Genomic DNA, 21,134 nt, shown 5'->3' with positions numbered 1-21,134 from the left:
CCCGACGGCGGTTCTGTGTCGCTTCCTGTGGCACGTCCACCTCCAGGTCCGCCCGGGCCCCTGCTCTGTGGAATGAGCCAGTACGACCCGCGTGTCGGCGTGCGTTGGGGAAGGAAGGGAAGAATTTGCCCATGTCCCATTCCTGCCCTGCCCTTGGAGACCGGCAGACGAGGCCGCGCTGATGCCAGCACCCTGGGAAGAGCAGGTGGCGGGCACCTTGACCCACCCCTCCCCGGGGAGGGCAGAGGGACAGGGCACAGAGACGCCTTTGTCTCCTGCGCCGCGAGTCCCTTCTTCAAGGAGCGCTCCTGTGGCGCGGGAGCCGGAGGGGGGCGGGGGGGGGCGGGGTGGAGGCGAAGGGCCTTCCCCAGAAAGCCGGGGCGTTCCAGGAAGGATCTGTGTGCCCAGCGGAGAGAGGAGAGCTGAAGCCCTCGGGCTCTGAAACGTCCTGTTTCCCCCCTGCCCCGCCCCCCCCCCCCCCCCCCCCCCCCGCCTCCGCTGGCACTGCCCACTCCGCTCCAGCTCCCACCCGCAAGGCGACTGGAAGGGGCCGCAGCCCCATCCTCAGCGTGGGCTGCTCCCCTGAGGCCAATGTCCCCGCCTCTCCCTGAGTCTCCTGACCCCGTGCCCCCTGGTGGAAATGCCGCCACCATCCCGGTTCGTGGAGACCGGGCAGGACCAGGGTCGGTGTGTGTGTGTGTGTGTGTGTGTGTGTGTGAATGCACATGGCGAGGAGTTCCGTGCGAATTCGGGGCAGGGGCAGGAGCCGCTGCGTCCTGGGGGAGGCCCGCTCCCCCTTCCTGCCTCTGTCCCCTTTCTCCGCCACTCTTCAGGGAAGTCGGTTTACAGCGAAGTCACTGGGAGAGCACAAGGCCATCCCGCCCGAGGCACAGCGACTGTCCTCGGGTTCTGGGAACACAGTGGAAGGAGGGGTGTGGGGTGGACGGGTGGGTGGGAGGGGAAGCCCTGCCTTCCTCTGCCCCATGGGCCTGACCGCCTGCCTCGGGAGAGGTGCTGGCAGGACCTGCGGTGGGGTGGGGGCGGCCTGCGGCTTCTGGACCCAGCGCCCAGTTCCTGGCCGGGCGGGGGCTCGGGGGGGAGCAGCTTCGCGGGCCTGAGGAGGCCCGGGCCTGATCTTGTTCCCACCCTCATCCACAGTGACCACCTGGCCCCCCTTCCCGCTGAGCTGGTCTCTCCTCCTTCCAGCCGAAGAGGACAGCTTTTGTGGCCCCGCCAGCCACAGAGGGCGTCCAGCCTCAAGCCCTCCGGGGGTTGTGCGGCAGGGGGCTGTGCACCTCCTCCCCTGCCGTCCCCCACCACTCTGCCACTTTCCTTTGTCATGACTGGGGGGCAGGATTCCTTTCTCCTGGCCTCCGTGTCTTACTGTTCCCTGGTGTCTCCTTGCACACACCCACCCACCCACACCCTCCCTGCCCTCTCCCCAACTCCACACCTCAACACTAGGCTCCCCAGCCCCGGGAGCCAGTGGAGGAGAATGGGCCAATGCCCAGTCCCCCCTCACTGGCTACTGGCCTGGTCTTCCTTGGCTGCTGCCATGCTCCCCACCACCCTGCCCCCCAAGGCCTGGGCCTTCCGGGCACTCCAGGCTTCAGCCACACAGTTCGCCCCCCTCCCTGCGCTGGCTTCTTTCCACTCCAAGCCTTGGCGCCCTCCATCCCACCGACCTGGCATGCCGCTCCCCCCTCAGCCCCCTGGAGACACCTCCTTATCTTTCACAGGGTCCGTGTGGCACGGAGAACACCACAAAGGCCCTGAGGTCCTTCGGACCTGGTGCAAAGCCTGGCCCTGCTGCGTGACCCCGGGCACGCAAACCTGCCTCCGGGGGCAGAGCAAGCCCCCCTATAAAGGGAGGGGAGCGAGACCGACCCAGTCCCAGGGTTGCTGTGAAGACTCGCTCGCTCCAGTGCCTGGTGCGTGGTGGGTGCTCAGAGACCCTGGCCGGGAGAGCGAGGCGTCTTCTTCAGAGCGTCCCCGTAGCCTCTGGGTCCTACTTGTGTTGCAGGCCTCTTTGTGTGGGTCCAACCAGCAGCCTAAAGGGGCGCGTGTCCCAGGGCCCGGTTCAGATTAGTAGCTTCAGAGAGATAGTTGGTGGGTTAAGGAAGCTCCGTCCAACGGCGCGGGGCTACCGCGGACTCGGGCAGTTCAGAGAGTCCCCTGCGCTATGCGGACTCCGTTTCCCTCCCGTCGCTCCTGACCCACCGCACCCAGAAGGCTCTTCCCTCTGCCGCCGTGGCCTCTGCCCGAGCTAGTCCTACTGACCTGCTTTTCTGCACATGGCAACAGCAGCGGTGGCCTCATCTTTGCCTGGTGCTGGGCTGACTTTTGAGTTCTTAAACCACCAGGCAAGCCAGCAAGATAGTGGCTGGGGTGATACCCCGCTGCCTCCTCTGTGTCGGCCCCACCCTCTCTGGATATCGCCCTGGGACTCTGGGAGACCAGGGCACAGTGACCCTGTCCCAGGAGGTGGGGAGTGGGGGTGGCGGGGGGGCGAGGCTGGGGCTTTGCAGGGAGCCACCCCTTGGCTGTGGCTGGAAGGGAGCCCAGACAGGTGAGGCGTACAGGGACCGGCGGGGGAGCAGCGTGTGAGAATCTCCAGGTGGCCGAGTCCGACGAGAACCTGCACACCCACCGCTCGAATCCCGTCCCCCCACTCCACCCCCGGGGTCCGCCCCCTCCAGGCTCAGCAAACCGCGTGGGGGCTGGGCTGAGGTTCAAAAGAGAAAAAAAAAATGTTCGTTTATCAAGTACCTTCTGCAAACCACGCACGATGCTTAGTTACTTTCATAATCACTCTCTCTGCTTTTTCCTTGTAAAATGTGTTCAGTCTTCTTGATGTTTTACTAGGTGGCACAGCATATGGTGCACAATTCAAAAGAGTCGGAAGGACAGATGGTAAAAAGTTGGTCTCTCTCCTCTCCTGTCCCCCAGGTTCCCTCTGCGGGGGCAACCGTTGTTGTTCAAGTCTTGTGCGTTCTTCCAGAGAGATTCCAGGCATTTGCACGCACATCCGAGACTTCAGCTCCTGCGGCTTACCCCGAGTGGAGCTGAGGCCCTCCAAGGAGTGGGGTACTTTGACTGAGATCACACACCTGGTGAGTGGGCAGAGCTGGGATTTGGAACCAGACCTAACTGTAAAACTCAGCTATTTTCACCGCCCACCCTCCGGCAGAAATAAGCCCTGGCACCAACGGCGCGCCTTCTGAACCACCGGTGGCAACAAACCTCCAGTCTGAGGCCCCGGGGACCTGGGTCTCTCCGCCTTCCTGTCTGCTAAGTATCCATTGCCTCCTCCTTGGGGCTCTGGGGGGGGGGGGGGCCTGTACCAACCTGAAAGGGAAGAATCATACCCCTCTGGAAGAAGGGAAGTTCCTAGGTGTCCTTCCTTGGCTGCCGCGTGGCCAGTGGTCCCCCAGGGTCCCCCCGGGTCCCCCCGAGTCCTGGAGTCCAGAGAGGCCTGGAGAAGGAAGCTAGATGAGTGTAGGTCTCTGGTGAGAGAAGACTGTGGTTGTGGTTTCAATTACATTTCCAGAAAATGGCTTCGTGACCTCCCTGTGGCTGGGCAGGGCGGCCTGCTCTCTGTGGCAGCCACATGCTCGTCCCTGAGAACTAGGGGGGAGGCTGGAGTCGAACCCTGGTTGGGAGTACGTCCGAGTTCTGCACCAGGCTGTCCCGCGAGCCCCTCTCCCTTCCGGGTCAGGCTGGCCTGGGCTAGGAGACCATGTGGACTCTGCCCTGTGGATGTCTCTTCCTCTGCAGGGATGCCTCTGGGAACTTTCAAAACCATTTTTTTATTTATATTTTTAAAAAAGGTGTTACTTGTTTATTTTTTTAGAGAGAGGGGAAGGGAGGGAGAAAGAGAGGGAGAGAAACATCAGTTGCTTCTCACGAGCACCCCAGCCGGAGACCACCAAACCCACAACCCAGGCGTGTGCCCTGACCAGAAATCGAACCGGCGACCTTTTGCTGTGCTGGACAACGCTCAACCAATTGAGTCACACCAATCTGAGTGCCCCTGGGACCTTTCCATGCGGGCTCGCCATAGGATCTTTCTGGATTCCAGCTTCCTGTCCAGTTTCTTTCTTTCCAGGACTCCTCATGTGTCATGTCTCAGTCTGGTGTCCCCTCCGCTGAGGGGAATCCTACCCCTGAGGTCCAGGAGAAGAGAGTTGCACCTCGTCTGAATCGGCACGTCGGCAGAGACAGGCACTGGGCCTTCTTTCCCGCCTCAGGTTGACGATATCCTTGTTTTGCTGAGGCAGCGACCCAGGACATTCTGTCCCTGCCTGTGCACACAGCCGGCCAGCTCGATCTGATACCTAGTGGTCAGTCAGATGTGTGCTAGGAGGTGAAGAACAGAGTCTTCCCTGCCCCACCCTCTGGGGCATTCAAACCAGTGCCCCGAGGCACAGCCGCTGAGGCTACACTGCACTGAGTCCAAACCCTGACCCGGTCCTAGGAAGGGGGACGCAAATCTTAGCTGGTACCGAGAACAGTCCTGATAGTTAACAGCTCCATAGTGCTTCCAGCACCGGCAGCACTGTATGTGCATTAACTCCCCAGAGGGAGACGAGGCAGGTCCTGTTACTGTCACCGCATCACAGCGAGGAAATCGAGGCAGGAAACCCGCTGTGGCTCACACAGCGCAGGGAGTTCACAGGGAGCCTGGTTTTGGAGTCTGTGCTCTTGGCTTCTCCCCAGTCCTCCCGGTTTCCATTTCTATTCCTAGAGCACAGGGTTTGTTCCTCAAACTTTCACTGGGTGTCTTGCTCTGGGCTGGGCACGGGTGGGAATTTCAGAGGGGGGAACGGGATCTTCCGTCCGCTGTCGGGGCTAGAGAAGCATGTAAACAAATTGCCTTTCAGCGTGAGAGGTGCCAGAATAGAGGCACGGACGTGTGGTGGGGAACAGGAAGGGCGAGGTTCTTACTGCCTGGAGCCAGTGTCACCAAAGGGCAGGCATCAAGAGCACACGAGGACATTCCAGGCAGAGGGAACAGCATGTGTGCAGGCTTGAAAGCTTACAAGAAAGAAATTCGGTGTGCCCCGGTGTCGAAACCTCATGCACCCTGACTGTCACAGGTGTTGCCAGACAGCTCAGGGCTGGAGCTTCCGTCCAGCTTCCTGCTCAGGCCTGTCCTGCTCCAGCCCCCAAGCTCCCTGCACCTACTCTGTGCAAAGCCCTGTGCCAGGTGTTGGCCCAGAGTGTGGGATAGAAGCAGGAGCCTGGGTCAGGGAGAAGGGCTTTGTGATCAGCTACAGACACAAGGATCTTTTGTGGCTGGTATGATTCTGGAGGTGAAGAGGAGGCTGTTGGGAAGAGCTGCCAATGGAGGATTATGGGAGAACTTGGGGACTTGCTGATCCGGGTCATCCCTGAACAAGCAGATTTTTGGGCTGTAGAGAAGGGACCTCTGTGTGTATGTGTGGGGTCCTTCTCCTCCCGCTGCCCCTGCAGCTGGGGCTCTGCAGCTCTGACATGCCTTGCTTTGGTACTGGCCCTTGGAGGGTTGCCAGGGAAACCGTTGGCCAGCTCCAGAGATGTACCCAGAGGAGAGGAGAGTGGGTGACTCAGGCTGTCTTCTCAGACACTGCACCCCCGCCCCATTGCATGGAAAAGGGTCTCAGAGACCTCTCTCCCCTGCATCCTGCAGCAGTGATCCAGCTTATTCTCCCTTTTTTGGATAGAGCAGCCAGCCCCTCCCGCAGCGCTGACTGGTGGGAGCTAGCAAGATTCCCCAGGGAGCGAAACGGTCTCAGACGCCCTTGTCCTCCAGAGATTCCCTCTGGAACAGCGGACGGATCCAATTGGCCTTGGTGAATGTGAAGTGCTGTGTCCATCCAGGCTTTCCGCCATCTGGGTGGTAAGCAGCAGACGCCCTGGCTGAAACTCCCTCCTGGGAGCAAACCCGGGATAATTATTGATGGGACAGTGGCGGACTTCTGACCTCGGCCTGGGAGGGACAGGACCCAGGACGCGGGCCTCAGCCAGGGGGGAAGAGAGGTGGGCGGGCGGCGGAGGGGCGCCAATCCACGCGACACACAGTGACCACAACAGTACGGCCAGAGCCCTGCTAGTGGTGGTCCACACTAAGCAAAGCAGCATGTGCTCGTGGCCGGTGGGACCTGGCTGGGGAGCCAAATGGGGAAGCCACCCTCGCTCGACTACGAGGGGCTGCGCGCGGCGCCGGCTCCCCGGAGCGTGTAGCCGCCCCGGGTGCGCGGAGCGGGATCCCGGTCCCTCTAGGGCGGCCGAGGACGGGGTGCGAGAGACCGCGGGGCTCGCGAGCGCGCTCCAGGCGGAACCAGGAAGCGGCGCGCGCCGGCGCGGGGCGCGCTCGGGGTGGCGGGCGGCGCGCGCGGCCGGTGTGGGCGCGCGAGCGGCGCGCGCGCCCCCGTGCGCCCCGGCGCTAGGAGAGTCGGCGCCCGGAGCCGTCACCCGGGTGAGGATCCTGCGCAGGCGACTCCGTGCGGCGGCCCGGCCGAGAGAGGGAGCGAGCGAGAGGCGGGCGGGAGGCAGCCGCTGGCGCCCGAGGGGCCGAGCGAGGTAGGAGCTGCGGGGCCGGTCCTGGGCTCGGGGGCCCGGGGGAGAGACCGGCGAGTCCTCCCGGGCGGGGCCCCGCGCCCCGGGCGCCGAGACGCCTGGCAGGGCCGCGCGCCGCCATCGCTCCCGGGCAGGGAGGCGGCCGCGGTGGCCCCGCGCTGGGTGCGGGGCGGTGGGGGCGGTGGGGGCGGCGGGGGCGCGGGGGCGCGGGGCCGGGGCGCGCGAGGGGCGGCGTGTGGAGGCCGCGGCGGGCGGAAGGTGTACAGCGGAGCCTGTGCGTGCGCGTGTGTCTGGGGAGGGGGTGTGAGGGACCCCGGCGCACGCCCCTGAGATCCCAGGGGACTGCCGCCTGTCACTCACATTTTCGTGGTGCAGTTCCGAATAGCCCCTACCGCCTTCTTGCTTTTCCTCCTTCCCAAAGAGGTAACTGCGACTCCCGGGGGTGGGGTGAGCCCGGGGGTGCCCGGTGGGGTGGGGGTTACTCGCAAAGCTTCAGGGAACAGTGCCTTATAAGGAGTCAAGGCAACAAATACGAGCATTTCGCTCAGACTCTGGGTGCCGGACCCCACGGCCGGACCCGCCAGGCCTGGGCTCGTGCGTGTGGCAGTGGGATGCAGCGTGTGCTTTTTTCCTAGCCCGGGATAAAGTGCGAAAAAGGGCTCCTAGTGCCGGGGTAGCTCTAGAGAGTCGGAGGAGGGGGAGTCGTGTGTCACGAAAGCTGGTCCGAGGCTGGCTGAAGGCATCTGGCAGGACGGAAAGGCGGATCAAAGGGGAAAGAACTTGCGAGGAGCAAGAGGCGGTTGCAAACACTTGTAGCCAGCCAGCAGTGATGGAAAATGCAAAGAAGAAAAACAAGTACCAGCTCTCAGGAAGATGAGATTAATGAAAACCACAAGAATTTTACAGGCAGAAAGAGATAGCAATCCTCTCTTTCCCAAAGAGCCATGCCTAGGTTTTTTGTTTTTTTTTGTTTTTTTTTTCTTCGTGTCCCCTGTGACCCTGTCATAGCTTTGTATCAAATACACAGTGCTAAAAGCAGGTCATAGAAAGTTAGATCCGGGAAGGACCCCGGCGACTGTGCTCCTCCATTCTTGGCTGGTACGAATGAGGAAACTGAGGCCCAGGCAGGTAGAGTAAGGGCCTGCTCAGTTCACGGAGCTGTGTGGTCGCTCAGGGCCTGAAATGTCGGTGGGAGGACTGTGAGATAAGTGTGCTTCCCAAAGCACAGTGAAGTAGCAGATCTTTGCCTACATACAGCTTCATGAGCTGTCTCTGGAATGTTTGGGGGGAATGCCCTGTGAAAGGCCAGTGTGTCACCGAGGTATTAAGCTGATCTTATGTCTTTTTTTTTTTTTTTTAGTCTTCAAATGGTGTTTATCGCCTGCTTGAATCTTAGGTTTCCCAAGTGGTTGGATAGCCGCCTAGGCCATAATAAGCTTTCAGCTGTTGAGTGTATTATCTCAAATAATTTTATCATTCAATTAAGATAATAGAACTTGGCCTCCTTTTGCAAGGTTCTCCTGTTCCTGTGCGTGTGTTTATATTGTTTCTAGTCATGTGCTATAGTGTTTAGAAGAGGCTGTATTTCATTTAGTGTGCCTTCACATTTTTAAAGTTTTCCTTTGTTGCACCATGAACATTGGATTGATTCTGATCCCTTCAGGTGGATTCCACCGTTTGAAGGTTGATTTTCAAGGCTCCGATGTTTTTGTTTGTTTTGGTACCAATTCCCCAGCTCACGGTAGATCTCAGCTGTAAGAATTGAGAGTGTACCTGGGAAAGGGGGTGCTGGTTTTCAGAAAAGTGTGACCGCCTGACAGTTTGTCATGTCTGTTACGTTTAACGCAAAGAGTACTTACTACACTTGGGATCAGGTACGTGTTGTACGGGAGATCACTTGCTTTCTGTTGCCTTTGGAAGATGAAAATTTCAAGCACCTGGTTGAGACATAAAGGAAGGAATGAAGAGCCCTTTCTTTAAAAACATCAGGAAAAAAAAAAAAGAGTTGATGTGTATCACCAGCAGTTTGGGGATTGCATAACTTGGTGCCCAAGCCTGCGCGAACATCTTCGCCACGCATCCCGCTGCGCACCTCATCCCACCTCCTCGCCGGTTCTTGGCTTCTCCGGGACTCGCGTTTCTGCCAACAGGATATTAACGTGGATCGTGCTGAGAAAGGCAAGGTGGACGCGTTTCTCAAACGGGCACTCCGCGCTCTGTGTGGCCGAGGGGAGAACAGTGCTGTTGTTGTTTGGAGCGTTACAACACAAATGTTTTGGTCGGCACTTCCTACTGTGCGCCGACTTCTCATTTCTTCTTCACTTTCTTGCTCTCCATTGACTTTTGAAAATAGTAATTATATTTGCAAAAAAAAAAACAAACAAACAACCAACCCACATCAAGACTAGTGCTAGTGGCAGATGTCATTTCTGGCTCTTTTGGTACCTAGGTCAGTTTTTTAAAAGTTATATGCAAAGTATTTCAAGTTATAGTTAAAATATTTGGGACTTGTGTTAGGTTTATATTTATGAGTGTTTTTGTGGTGGTTCATGTGGCTTATTTTTGTGTAGGTGGGTAACACAGGTAGTCTTAGGAAAGGAAGAACTTATAAGTAGATAAATTATATGTTCAACATTGGATTGTAAGTTGAAGGTAGAATTTAAAAAAAAAAGGTTAAGGATTCTAGTGCCCTGCAAACATGTATGTACTCATAAAGTACTCATAGGTTTCTGGACCTTGTAATTACCAATGACCCATTTTTCCTTTCTATAGAGGACAGATTACCACATTATTCCTACAGAAAGAAGCAAAAACCTCCCATTTTATTCATTTGTCTGGGGCATTGGAAACTTATTCTTTTAAAAAGTTATCTGATAATTCCAGGTTACTGAGCTCTTCAGAAAAATATCCTTTTACTACATAATAAAGCATCAAAATAGTTAGACTCTGGAACTTCTTAATAAAAATAACATGATGTTAACTCTGAAGTATCGCTGTCCCCAGTTTTGTGTGGTGTTCAAAGGAAAAAACTTTCAACTCTGAGCTTTGTTAATAGAACTGTTCTAAAATGAGAAGTACTTTTTTCCCCTGCAATGTTGGAAACACAAGTTTTATGCTTATTCGTGGGAATAGAAAGTCAAGTTGAACAACCTAGTTTCCATTGATCAGACCGGTTTTTTTGTACATTTCAACTGTGAGCATTACCACTTTAAGAAGTTTTTTTTTTTTTAATTGTATTCACTCTTAATTAGCGGGTCCTTCTTTTAAGTAGAGTATTGATGTTGGAATTTTTAAAAAAATTAATGATGATTCTTTACTACTGAAAACCTAAGCCTGTTTGGAGAAGACTTTGTACAGCTAAGTCTACGCTGTTTTTACTAATCACAGGAAGGAATAGTTTGCAGCTGCTAGGTTTTTAGTCGCCTGAACGAGACCCTCGCTTTCGGTGGTTTCAGAGTTGTAGACGACGTTTTATTACTGTTGTTAGTTTTGGTCCCACCCATGACTTCCTTGGAAGGTATCTTTGAGGTTTGGTTTCCTTTTTTTTTTTTTTTAAATGGTAATATTGGGGTGGGGGTGCTTCCTGTTTGTATTTTCAAAATTAGGTCCACGCATGAACCTTCTCGCAGCGTCACACTTTAATTTCAAACAAAGACAAGCATCAGACGCCGTGTGGTTTGTGTTTTACCTGCCGGCCCTGCTTCATGGCAGCCTGACGGAGCTCAGCCTGAACTCCCAGTTGGGAAGAGGAGGCGAGTCCTCAGGCCTTCCCCAGTTCTCTTCAAGGTTTGGCAGCCTGGGAGGAGATCTTAGCAACAACAAGAGCGTAATTAGCCAAAAAAAAAAAAGGGGGGGGGGGCTGCTGCCATCTGTTTCCTCCCAGGTATCCAGAAAATGCACAGCGCTAAGGTAGAGTCGAGCCCAGCACCGGGTGCCCTGGATGCCAGCCTTGAAGGAGGGTTGCCCCGGGTCTCCATAATCCCGAACCCCGGGGATTCCACAGAGACAATAGCAGCAGTTTTTCTGGCTCCACCCAAAAGCCGCACAGAATGTCATGGAGGACCTATAAAGGAGAACAAAGAGAAATCTAAGGGGACGGTGGGACAGTGTTGGAGAAATCACCCTGAGCCGTGAAACTCTTCCTTCGCCTTCCTGAGCAGGTCTCACGTGGTCCGCTGCTGCCTGTGTGTGTCCACGTTGGAGGGCGCGTGGAGGGGAAGTGCGTTCGTGAAAGGAGCGTGTGATGATGTTGTGTCAGCGGTTGAAGCAGGTGGTCCTCTCCTGGGCCTTCAGCTAACTTTATTCTAAGGAGCGGAATAGCTAAATAGGCTCTTCATTAAATCGGCATTCAACCATGTTTGCAGCTTAGGGGCCGCTCAGCTCTCCGAAGTTTTGTCTTGGGGCCATTCCTGAAAGCACAGCACTGGTGTGCGCGCAGTGTGGCATCGCGCCGTTTGCAAGTACGTCGAATGCATCGAGTATCTTAACCCCCCAGTGTCAAGAAAGGAGAGGTTACAATTTGTCATATACTGGATATCAACCTCTTTGGGTTTATTCAGAACAGTGACACCCATTCCCACGTATTATGATACTGCTAAGATGAAAAAAGGGCATGCATTGATGAACAAAGAACATTTATTTGTCTTTCGGAAGCTAACCTGCAAAATCGACTCCAACGCTCTCTGTCACACTTATTCTTACCTTGCCTTTGGCACTCTGAGGAGTCCTTTTGATTTTCCCAGATTTCTATTGTGAGGAGGAATATTTCCCGATTGTGTGCACTGCTAGGTTTTTGAAGTGCTTGTGCTGACTCATTTTTTTAATTGTACTGAGATGCGGAGCACGGTTTGAGAGCAGTAATGAGATTCTCAGAAAATATGAAAACTTTCCTTTCTGACTCGCTAGAGAAAGGTTGGGGAAGACAAGGGGAACTACATCAACGAGCTGATCAATTATTGTTATTTGCTGGGATTAATCTGGTGACTGGTATTTTCAGTGCCCGGTCAGGCTAGTAAAAGTGATTTGGGCTTTACTTTTCAGTGGTTAACAGGACAAACCCCAGAGTTTTCTAATACTGCTTGCTTTCCCCTGGTAGGAGATTTTTTTTAAGGGGTGGGCATATGGGAAATGGAGCCGAAGTTAGCAGTAATAGCCACTTCATGATTTGTATAAAAACAGTGATTTACCCCTGGCTGGCGTAGCTCAATGGATTGAGCGCAGGCTGCGAACCAAAGCATCGCGAGTTCGATTCCCAGTCAGGGCACATGCCTGGGTTGCAGGCCACGGCCCCCAGCAACCGCACATTGATGTTTCTCTCTCTCTCTTTCTCCCTCCCTTCCCTCTCTAAAAATAAATAAATAAAATCTTAAAAAAAAAAACAAACAACAAAACGATTTACAGCTCATCCTGGAAGATAATACTAATTCTCTCTATAATCATCATCATGCCATCTGTCAAAAAGTGATCAGAAAACTCATTAAAAAGAAGCTCAGATGATGTCCAAAGCCTGAAAAGTACAAAGATAATAAAAAGAACACCTAACACTGTCCACTTACGGTGCCAAGCAGACACTGGCGTAAGCCCTTGCCTTGTTTCAACTCGTGATCCCCTGGGCAAGGGGGGTGGGGTGGGGGTGGGTAATATCCTCAGCTGAAAGATGAAGAAATGACCACAGAGAAGTTAAGTAATTTGCCCAAGGTCACATTGCTGGCAATGACAGGGCTGGATTCAGCTCCAGGCCAGCGGATGGGCGGCTGCATTCCTGACCCTGCTCTGCACCTTTGCAGGAAGACAGTGGCTTCTTTAAGGCGTGTATTTCTTAATTTGTCTTCCAAAACGGACTCTTGGTTCTTTTTTTTTTTTTTTAATGAAACGTTTTTATGTGCCCTTGGAATTTTTTAAAGATACGAAGATGATGAGCATTGAAACAGAGAGAGTCTGCGTTTTAACTGAGTGGTGCCATGCGGCTCCCCACCGGCGTCGCCCCACACGCGGCGTCGGACAGGAGCTGTAGGCCGTCTTCTCGGCCTCTGTTGACAAACAGGAGGATCTCTGCTGCCACTGCGGCGGCAGGTGACATGGTGTTTGCTGACCGAGGACGCGAGTGTGTCCGTTTTACGTGCGGCGTCGCCTTGAAAGGATTTATGGTCCCAGTGTTGTTTTACTAAGGCTTTCGAGAGCCACTAATGGTGACTCCTGAGAGAGAAGGGCTGGAGAATTTCAGTCCGGGCGAGGGGGAGAGGCAGCCGAGTGAATGACCGTGTTTGGGGCTACACAGAAGGTCATTAGAAGCTCGCCTCAGAAATGTGTTCCTTCTCGTATCTGGTGCTTGCCTTCTCTCAGCGCCGCCTGCCCTGGCAGGGGAATTGTGAGGTTAAGTCTGGGAAGAGGCAGATCAAAGTGGAGATCTACAGAAATGTACAGCCCTTTACAAAATGTAACAGTTGGTTTAGCCTGTGGGTGTATGTATTTAGGGTTTGTGATCTGTTCCCGTAGAAAGAAAGGGAGAATTATAGTGAGGATTGGCCATTGCAGAGCCTGCCTCCAAACGTATGGAAAGTCTGATACACAGAGATGCAGGGCAAGGGTCCCTTCTCTTTATGTTGTTGTCACTGAAGTCTGGAGATCCGAATTCGAGAGCCCCAGCCAGGGACGAACACTTCGGTTCCCTGAGCAGAGCGTGTAAACGAGTTCAGATACACAGAGGATGTTCACTTCCAGGATTGTCAAACTGTCACCTTTGACCAGGGTTGAATTTTCTCTGAATGTTGACAAAAGTTACAGTGTCAGTGGAAAAAGCTTAATGTGAAGTATCTATAACTCAGAATTTCCTTATGTTTGTGTCAGTGAGATCCAACAATTAAAGCTTTTTTTTTTTTTTTAATGTCTGTTGAGTTTTAAGAGCCTTCAGTGGGGTTTTCCAGCCTCTAGGTGAGAGTAAATTAGAAAGTTTGTGAAAAACTGTTTTGTGTTGTCTAAAAGTCAGAGCCCGTAGTTGGTGGCAAATCATTGCATTTTTGTAAAGAATGGGGTTCAGAAATCCAACCTGGGGGAGATGTTGTAGCTGAGCCATGTTCACAAGTGCCATTGTAGTCATTATTAAAAGAAACTGTTGCGCTCTCGATCTGCTGAAGTGCTTAAAATGGGAATTTATCAGCTTTATTATTTAGCATTCTTCAAGATAGTATCCATAGTTAAGGTAAAATGATCTCTCAGAAATAATGCTAATTGTATTTTGTTTTGTTTTGTTTTGTTTCACAGTACTAAAAGTCTCTTGCTCATCTTTTGGGCTTGAGAAAAGTGGAGATCTACAGAAATGTACAACCCTTTACAAAATGTAACAGTTGGTTTAGCCTGTGGGTGTATGTATTTAGGGTTTGTGATCTGTTCCCGGTAGAAAGAAAGGGAGAATTATAGTGAGGATTGGCCATTGCAGAGCCTGCCTCCAAACGTATGGAAAGTCTGATACACAGAGATGCAGGGCAAGGGTCCCTTCTCTTTATGTTGTTGTCACTGTTTCAACCACGTAATGGTCAATGGAAACCCTGAAGCTCCTCCTAAGTGCATTTGAAGGATGAGTTTATCTTGCAGTAAGTTTAAATATCAAGGAGCAACACTAACTTCATTGTAGCGTGGAGAGAGATGGGCCTTCCTCTTTAACTGTTGAAGGCATCAAAACACGATGGAAAACATTTGGCTTCCTGAGTGACATGACCACAGTTAACATGCCGAGCCGGTGATGAAGCCTGAGCCCTTGGTTTTGCAACACCAGAGCAGAGCACGTAAGTATAAAGGAATGGGTCCTTCAGTGAGAGAACCTGTTACCTGAAGCACACATTTAAACTTGTGCCCTGGAAATGGGACATCCTCAGAATGGATGGTTTTGAATTTTTATTACCCAAGTATGAACAGTCTAGCTTAGGCAGAACTTAGCATTGTGTTCCTGTTGTTATTTTTAGGTAAATTTGAACAGGACAAACTTAAAACAGTGGCTTTTATGGAATAATTCATAAAAGAATGTATTGATCCACACACACAAAGATTAAAAACTTCTCTATGCTCAAAAATGGCAGAAACCAAAGGTAAGTGACAACGTGAGAAAACTGTTTTTAACAAACAGGACAAAATGTTAGGAGTTAATATTCTTAATATACAAAGAATATAAATAAATAAGAAAAAGATGGTTCTCCCAATGGGAAAAATGAACAAAAGAAAAAAGACAAATGGCCCATAATTACACAAAATTATGTTCAGCTGCACTAGAAATCAAGAAATGCAAATAAAAACAATGACATAATTTTTCCAGTTAGCAGAGTTACAAAAACTAGCCATACTGAAAAAAGAAAAACAGTGTTGCCTAGGAATGTGAAGGAAACTGACACCTTCGTTACTCATTGGTTGAAATGTAAATCGGTGCTTTTTTGAACTTTGACATACCTATCAGAGCCTTAAAAATGTGCCTTCCCTTTAACCTAACAGTTCCATTTAGATGATGTAATCTGAAATGTGTTCAGAGATTTGTATAGGACAGGGACAGTCCTCAGAGGGTAATTTAAAAGAGCAATGAGTTGGAAACAACTTCGTGTTCAGCGTTGGAGGGTTCATGACTAAATGGATGGATTGCCGTACAATGGATTATTGATCCAGCCATTTCAGATCATGTTATAAAAATATTTAATGACTTAGATAAGGCGTATAATCTGTTACTAAGTTAAAAAACCCAATTACAAGAAAATCACAGACAGTTGCGCTTAGGAGGAAAGCATAGGCGTCGAGAAGAGATTTTCCTGGGTGTGAGAGTCTGGATGTGCATGTGCATGTGCGTGCAGAAAAGAGCCATTTTCAGGGAAGGCACGGAGAAAACGTGATACGGATCTCCCTTCTTTATCTTGTGTATACAATGGAGTATTACTCAGCTGTAAAAAAAGGAGGAAGTCCTGCCACCGGTGACATTGATGAACCTGGAGGGCATCATGCTGAGTGAGATAAGTCAGGCAGAGACAAATACTGTAGGATCTCACCGAAATGTCAGCCTAAAAAAACCCGCACTACTCGGAAGCAGAACAGATTGGTGGTTGCCACGGGCCAGGGGGCGGGGGAATGGGCGAGAGTGGTCAAAGGGTATGAACTTCTGGGGTGAGTCCTGGGGATGCGACGTGCAGCCTGGTGACTGTAGCCGACAGTCCTGTATTGTATGTTTATTTTAAAGTTGCTAAGAGAGTGGATCTTCAAAGTTCTTACCTTCCCCCCACCAACACACACACACACACACACACACACACACACAAATAGTAACTATGTGATGGATGTCTCAACTAACCTTATTGTGGTAACCATTTCGCAATACGTGCATGTATCAAACCATCACATTGCGTATCTTAAACTCGCACAACGGTGTTTGTCAGTGACATCTCAGCAAAGCTGGGGGGGAGTATTTTTTAAAGGAACATTTGTGTGTGGATTTAGAGTAAGAAACCTACTTTTTTGTTGTTGTTGTTGTTTTCAGTTTGTGTTTCCTTTTCAGGAGCAGAAAAATGAGTCGTTTATGATGTTTGTGTTAAATATTTGGCAAGATATACTTATTTGGTATGGTTATGTGACATATTTTGTTGAAGAACTACATTAAAGTCATTATCATTGTATCCAACATTTGAAGAGTTAAAATGATTTGAACTCGAGCACTGAGTTAGTTCCTATCTTGGGTGGAATGCTCCAAAGTGGATGGAGAATTATATTGTTTTCTAAATATGATAAAGAAATCACATAATTTTACTTGTGTGTGTGCTCTGCTAAGGTACCATTCTTTTCATGTTGAAGGTGTGTGTGTTTTTTTTCAACTTTTGAAAAAAATTGGCTTCGTTTATTTTAACTTCCTACTACCCCAAACATTATATTATTTCAAAATATTTTCTGCATTTGCTTTTGTACTGCTTTCTCTTTCATGATGATACCTATGAAGGTTGCTAGGTTTCTTTTTCTTGTAGTTCTATTAGTCATGTTTAATGACTTCTCTAAATGTTTGTTATGGCATTCATTTGGGAATATCTGGTAAAGGAAATGCCGGGTGAAATATACTTTCTCTTGGGTATATGTCATTGTTCATACAAAAGACTTGTCTTCTGATTTAATTAAACTCACATTAAGTAGTTTCTTTGTAACCAGATTTAGTGTTATAAAAGCATTTGAACATTGTAAGGAGTTTAAAGAAGAACAATGAAAACAAACTATAAGTTGATGTTCTAGAAGAATTCTGGAGCACAGCTGTAATGTGTAGGTCTTGTCACTGCAGCAAATAAAATTACAGTCTTAAAAAAATATGTATTTTTGAGCCCAGCAGAAGACCTACTTACTTTATGTAAAATTCATCGTAGTAAAATCTACCTTCACTTAGATTATGCCGTGTAAATTATTGCAATAAATTTGCTGTAACAATTTTAAGTCAGTTTTGAGACTCCCAGAACACAAAAGAAATCATACAGTACCTTTGAATGCTTTTTAAACCTGAATCCATAAGCAGTTAATTCAAATTCATGAAGGTAAATATTTTCACATGTTGAAAATAAAACTGTATGTACATATCGCTGCATGTGCCTTCATTAATAAATCCAATTATTGATTTTATGGTTCTTTTGCTTCTGACTTCTGACCTCCTCTGCCTCCCGAAAATGTGATCATCTTCTTTAATCCAAAAATGTGTTTAACTTTGGTCTCAGCTCATTTGTTGCTGGTTTTCCCTGTGATCGGTTTCATCACTGTGATAGTTACTGTGACCAGTTAGACCAGTTTCTTCTCTTGTGTGTCTGAGTCATTTTCACCGAACCAGGCGATAGATGTTATATACATCACGTATATTTGGGGCCTCGTGTTGAGCATCATGTGTTTTATCATAACGGCATCAGTCCATTGAAGACGGTTTTAAGTCAGTGTCTACAGTGATGTGTTGCTTTTCTCATTGAAACTCGTACTTGTTTGTGTTGCTTGTCTTGATCCGATGTTGAGAACGTGGCTATCTTCTCCAAGAGAAGTCTTTCCAGTCCATAAACCAGAAGGTTATCTCTTTAAAGAGTTCCAATGTATGTAAGATGCAAAAGATGCAAAAAAAAAAAGGCAAAAGATGCAAAAAAAAAGTATGTAAGATTTAAAAGATGCAAACATAATTTTGCTTGCAACTCTGTAATCTCCTTTTTTGTCTCTTAGCTCCTGAAAGACTTTTTGAAGTTTTGAGGGGCGGTGGCGGGGGGGGGGGGGTTGGTTTAAAATACTTCCAACGTGAATAAAGAAATGTATCCCAAAATTTTATGGTAATTTGGCTACCAATTAAGGTAAGACTTAGTAAGTACTGAGTAAATATTTGTTAACTAGTGAATGAATGGACTCTACAGTCATATTTGCTTTTTAAGGCAAAGTTAGACAACACCTTGACCCATTCAACTGTATGTGCCAGTGGTTCTTAACCCTTTGGGGATTCGGGGGCCGTTTTGAGATTCCGGCGAAACCATTGACTGTCCCCCCAGTGCAATACACATGCACATAAACTTCCGCTTACACCTCGAGAGGCTCCTGGACTCTGGGCACAGGCACCTGATTCAGACAACCAGCTCCCCATCGCCACAGGCAGTGGACTCAGCAACTATGGAGAAGGGATGAATCACCCACATGTATGGTTTAAAGCAAACCTCTAGTCTGATCTTGTTATTCAGGGGCTCAGGAGGGACTTGTTTCCTCAGAAACTTAATAGATATCCATCGACTTGAACACTCGAAGGGCTTCCATTGTACGACCCTGCCATAATTTAGTCAGCTAATCTGTGAATGGATATTTAGGTTGTTTCCAGTTCTTCACTTTTATTGACGACGCCGTGGTGCTCGGACCGAGTAGACTTTTTTTTTTGCACTTCCCAGGCCATCTCCTGCACGTAAGCTCTGGAAGTGGGGTGGCCAGGTCATTTGCGTAGATAGTGCCAGCTGCCCTCCCGAAGGACTGTCCCCGCTCATGTGCCTGCCAGTAGCTAGCGCATGAGACAAAACTATAAAGGGTCATTGGGTTTTATAAGCTTGTCACTCAGCTGAGGTTTGGGGGTTTACCTAGGGATTTTTCTTCTCTTGGTAACTTTGTCTCTGAGAAAATAGTCTCTGTTTCAGACAGCAAGCATGCAAGTGGATTTTGGAATATACTTTTATTTATAAGGTGAGCAGAAAGAGGGTGCAGGGAAGAGGCTGGGTGCTGCTTGTTGTTTTATTGCAGAAGGGTGTAAGGGCCTGAGTATTGAACTTGGATGCATCAGCCTAGAGTGTCCCTGGTCACCCCTCCATGACCTTGCTTACTTATTCCTCTAAAACAAAAACAGCCCATTCTGTTTTAGATACTACTCAACTATCAAATTACTTTTAGACCATTTCTATTTTGTCTTTCTTTGGGGGGAGTGTTTGAAACAGAGTTTGCCTAGAAAAATAATAGTATTCTTTTGCTCCTAGCTACTATTCATTTTTATGATATACTTAAAGTTGAAGCTTGGAATTTGGGATCTTTTAGTTACAGATGAAGTGTCTCCTTTCTTTTAAAAAAAGATTTTATTTATTTATTTTTAGAGAGGGAAGGGAGGGAGAAAGAGAGAGAGAGAAACATCAATGTGTGGTTGCTGGGGACCATGGCACGCAACCCAGGCATGTGCCCTGACTGGGAATCGAACCTGTGACACTTTGGTTCGCAGCCCGCGCTCAACCCACTGAGCTATGCCAGCCAGGGCACATTTCTCCCTTCAAAAGTGATTTTTGCCCGTCCTAATATTAGCCTAGTCTTAAGAGGTACCAAAGGGAGGAGAGTAATTTTTAATTCTCTGCACATGAGCTGAAGGTAACTCCGAGTGTTCAAGACTGAACAAACAGGGCTTTAGAGGTCCATCTTGGCCAAGAGATTCTGGAACCTCCACAATGCCTAAGCCCCAGTGCCCTTGACTCTTCAGGCGTTCTTAATAATCTGTTTAGGGATCTGATTCTAGAAGGAACCTTTGAAGAAATGAATGGAACTTCTTTGTTGCTTTGAATATTGGCTGATATCCAAGCCAAACTAGTTGGCTTTTTAATGTCAAATAAAACATCCAATATCTCTTAGTAAGGAGTGCCTTAGGAATCCCTTTATTTTAGCATGATGCCAAAAGTAGGTTAATTATAACACTTAAAACATCCTGATATAGCCCTGGCTGGGGTGGCTCAGTGGACTGAGTGCCAGCCTTCGAACCAAAGGGTCGCTGGTTCAATTCCCAGTCAGGGCACATGCCTGGGTTGTGGGCCAAGTTCCTGGTGGAGGGCACGTGAAAGGCAACCATGCGTTGATGTTTTTCTCCCTCTCTTTCTCCCTCCCTTCCCCTCTCTCTAAAAATAAAGAAATAAAATCTTTAAAAATAAAACCATTCTGTTATACTTTACTGAATGTCATTAATTTCTCAGTAAAATTGAGGATTATTTCCACAAACGAAAAATATTTTTCCCAATATAATATGGCAACTTATTTTAGAATATTTAAAATTTTTTTCTTAGATGAAAATGTAAGAGCCTATACAAAAGGTATTATACTCCAAGGAGTGTGATTCTTTTGTTTAAAAATTCATTATATTCATTATATGGAATAAAAGATCATTGTGTTGACTTGAGAAACAGGTGGCATATTTTTCAGAGATTTCAAAATATTTTTGTTACACGTAGGTTTTCACTGTGGTGGCGTGTGTTGTGTTAATAGGATTTGACCTATATTTTACTGCATGGGAAAAAGAAGAAATTGAGTATTTGCTAGCCACCTCCCACCTCGTGCTTCTGTTTGCTGGTGGGTAGAAGCTTGAGTCCCACTGTGAATTTTTAACTCCCTGCTCTGTATGTTTAGTGCCTTGTAGAGACTGAATCCGCAAGTCATCTCTGAAGGATAAGGGATTTGATCGTGGCGAGCACGAATGGGACCCTCTAAGTAAAACTGTGTGTGCCGGGGGGAAGGCTGGACTACTACCACACTGAAATGGTCTTACCTGTGGCATCCCGGCACGACCTGGTTTCCTTTGCACATAGCACAGCTCCATACACGTGATCCCCTTTCAGCAGGGCTGAGCAGATGTCCTGGTTCCATAAGGCATGGCTTTCATGTTGCTGAGCCCTTAACAAAAGCTAGTCATCACCCTTGTCATTTGGATGTTGTCGAGATCCTTTGAAAACTTTTTTCCAAATATTGGTTTGAATGCACAGACTTTGTGGTTTACCTGGGAAGGTTCTGCAGTACTCAAGTGGTGTCCTATCCACCCCCCCCCCCAAACAGAAAGAAAAAGAACGTTAAAAACAAAAATGAGAAACTACAGTATAGACTGTATTTATTTAAACTTCCCAGAATTTCATAGTAGACGCTAGAGCCTAAGTTCCACGGAGACACACCTGTGTCGCTCCCTGCCCGGCCCTCAGTACCTGGAGCGGGGCCTGGCGCGTAACGGGTGCTCAGGTGGGTCTTGGTTCAGCAAGTCCCTCCTGTTTCACGAGAGAGCCCATCACACCCGTGCGTTCGTGGTAGGCAGATGCGCTTCTCTCTGAGTGCAGGCA

At 49.3% G+C, this 21,134-nt stretch overlaps 1 protein-coding gene across 3 annotated transcripts in view; it reads left to right on the top strand.

The window, feature by feature from the left end:
* Positions 1-6,403: 6,403 nt before the first annotated feature.
* The window catches only part of STAT5B (signal transducer and activator of transcription 5B), a 60,564-nt gene continuing 45,833 nt past the window's right edge, over positions 6,404-21,134 (top strand). For 2 of the 3 annotated variants that reach the window (XM_028520310.2, XM_028520311.2), the window contains exon 1: positions 6,404-6,564. The gene's annotated coding sequence lies outside the window, so the exon portion shown is untranslated. The remainder of the gene's footprint in view (positions 6,565-21,134) is intronic. The other variant, XM_028520316.2, reaches the window with a different exon arrangement.

Source organism: Phyllostomus discolor, chromosome 8, assembly GCF_004126475.2.
Source record: "Phyllostomus discolor isolate MPI-MPIP mPhyDis1 chromosome 8, mPhyDis1.pri.v3, whole genome shotgun sequence".
Taxonomy (NCBI): Eukaryota; Metazoa; Chordata; class Mammalia; order Chiroptera; family Phyllostomidae; genus Phyllostomus; species Phyllostomus discolor.
Note: the sequence above shows the minus strand (reverse complement) of the source record. Positions and strands in the feature narration are given on the sequence as shown.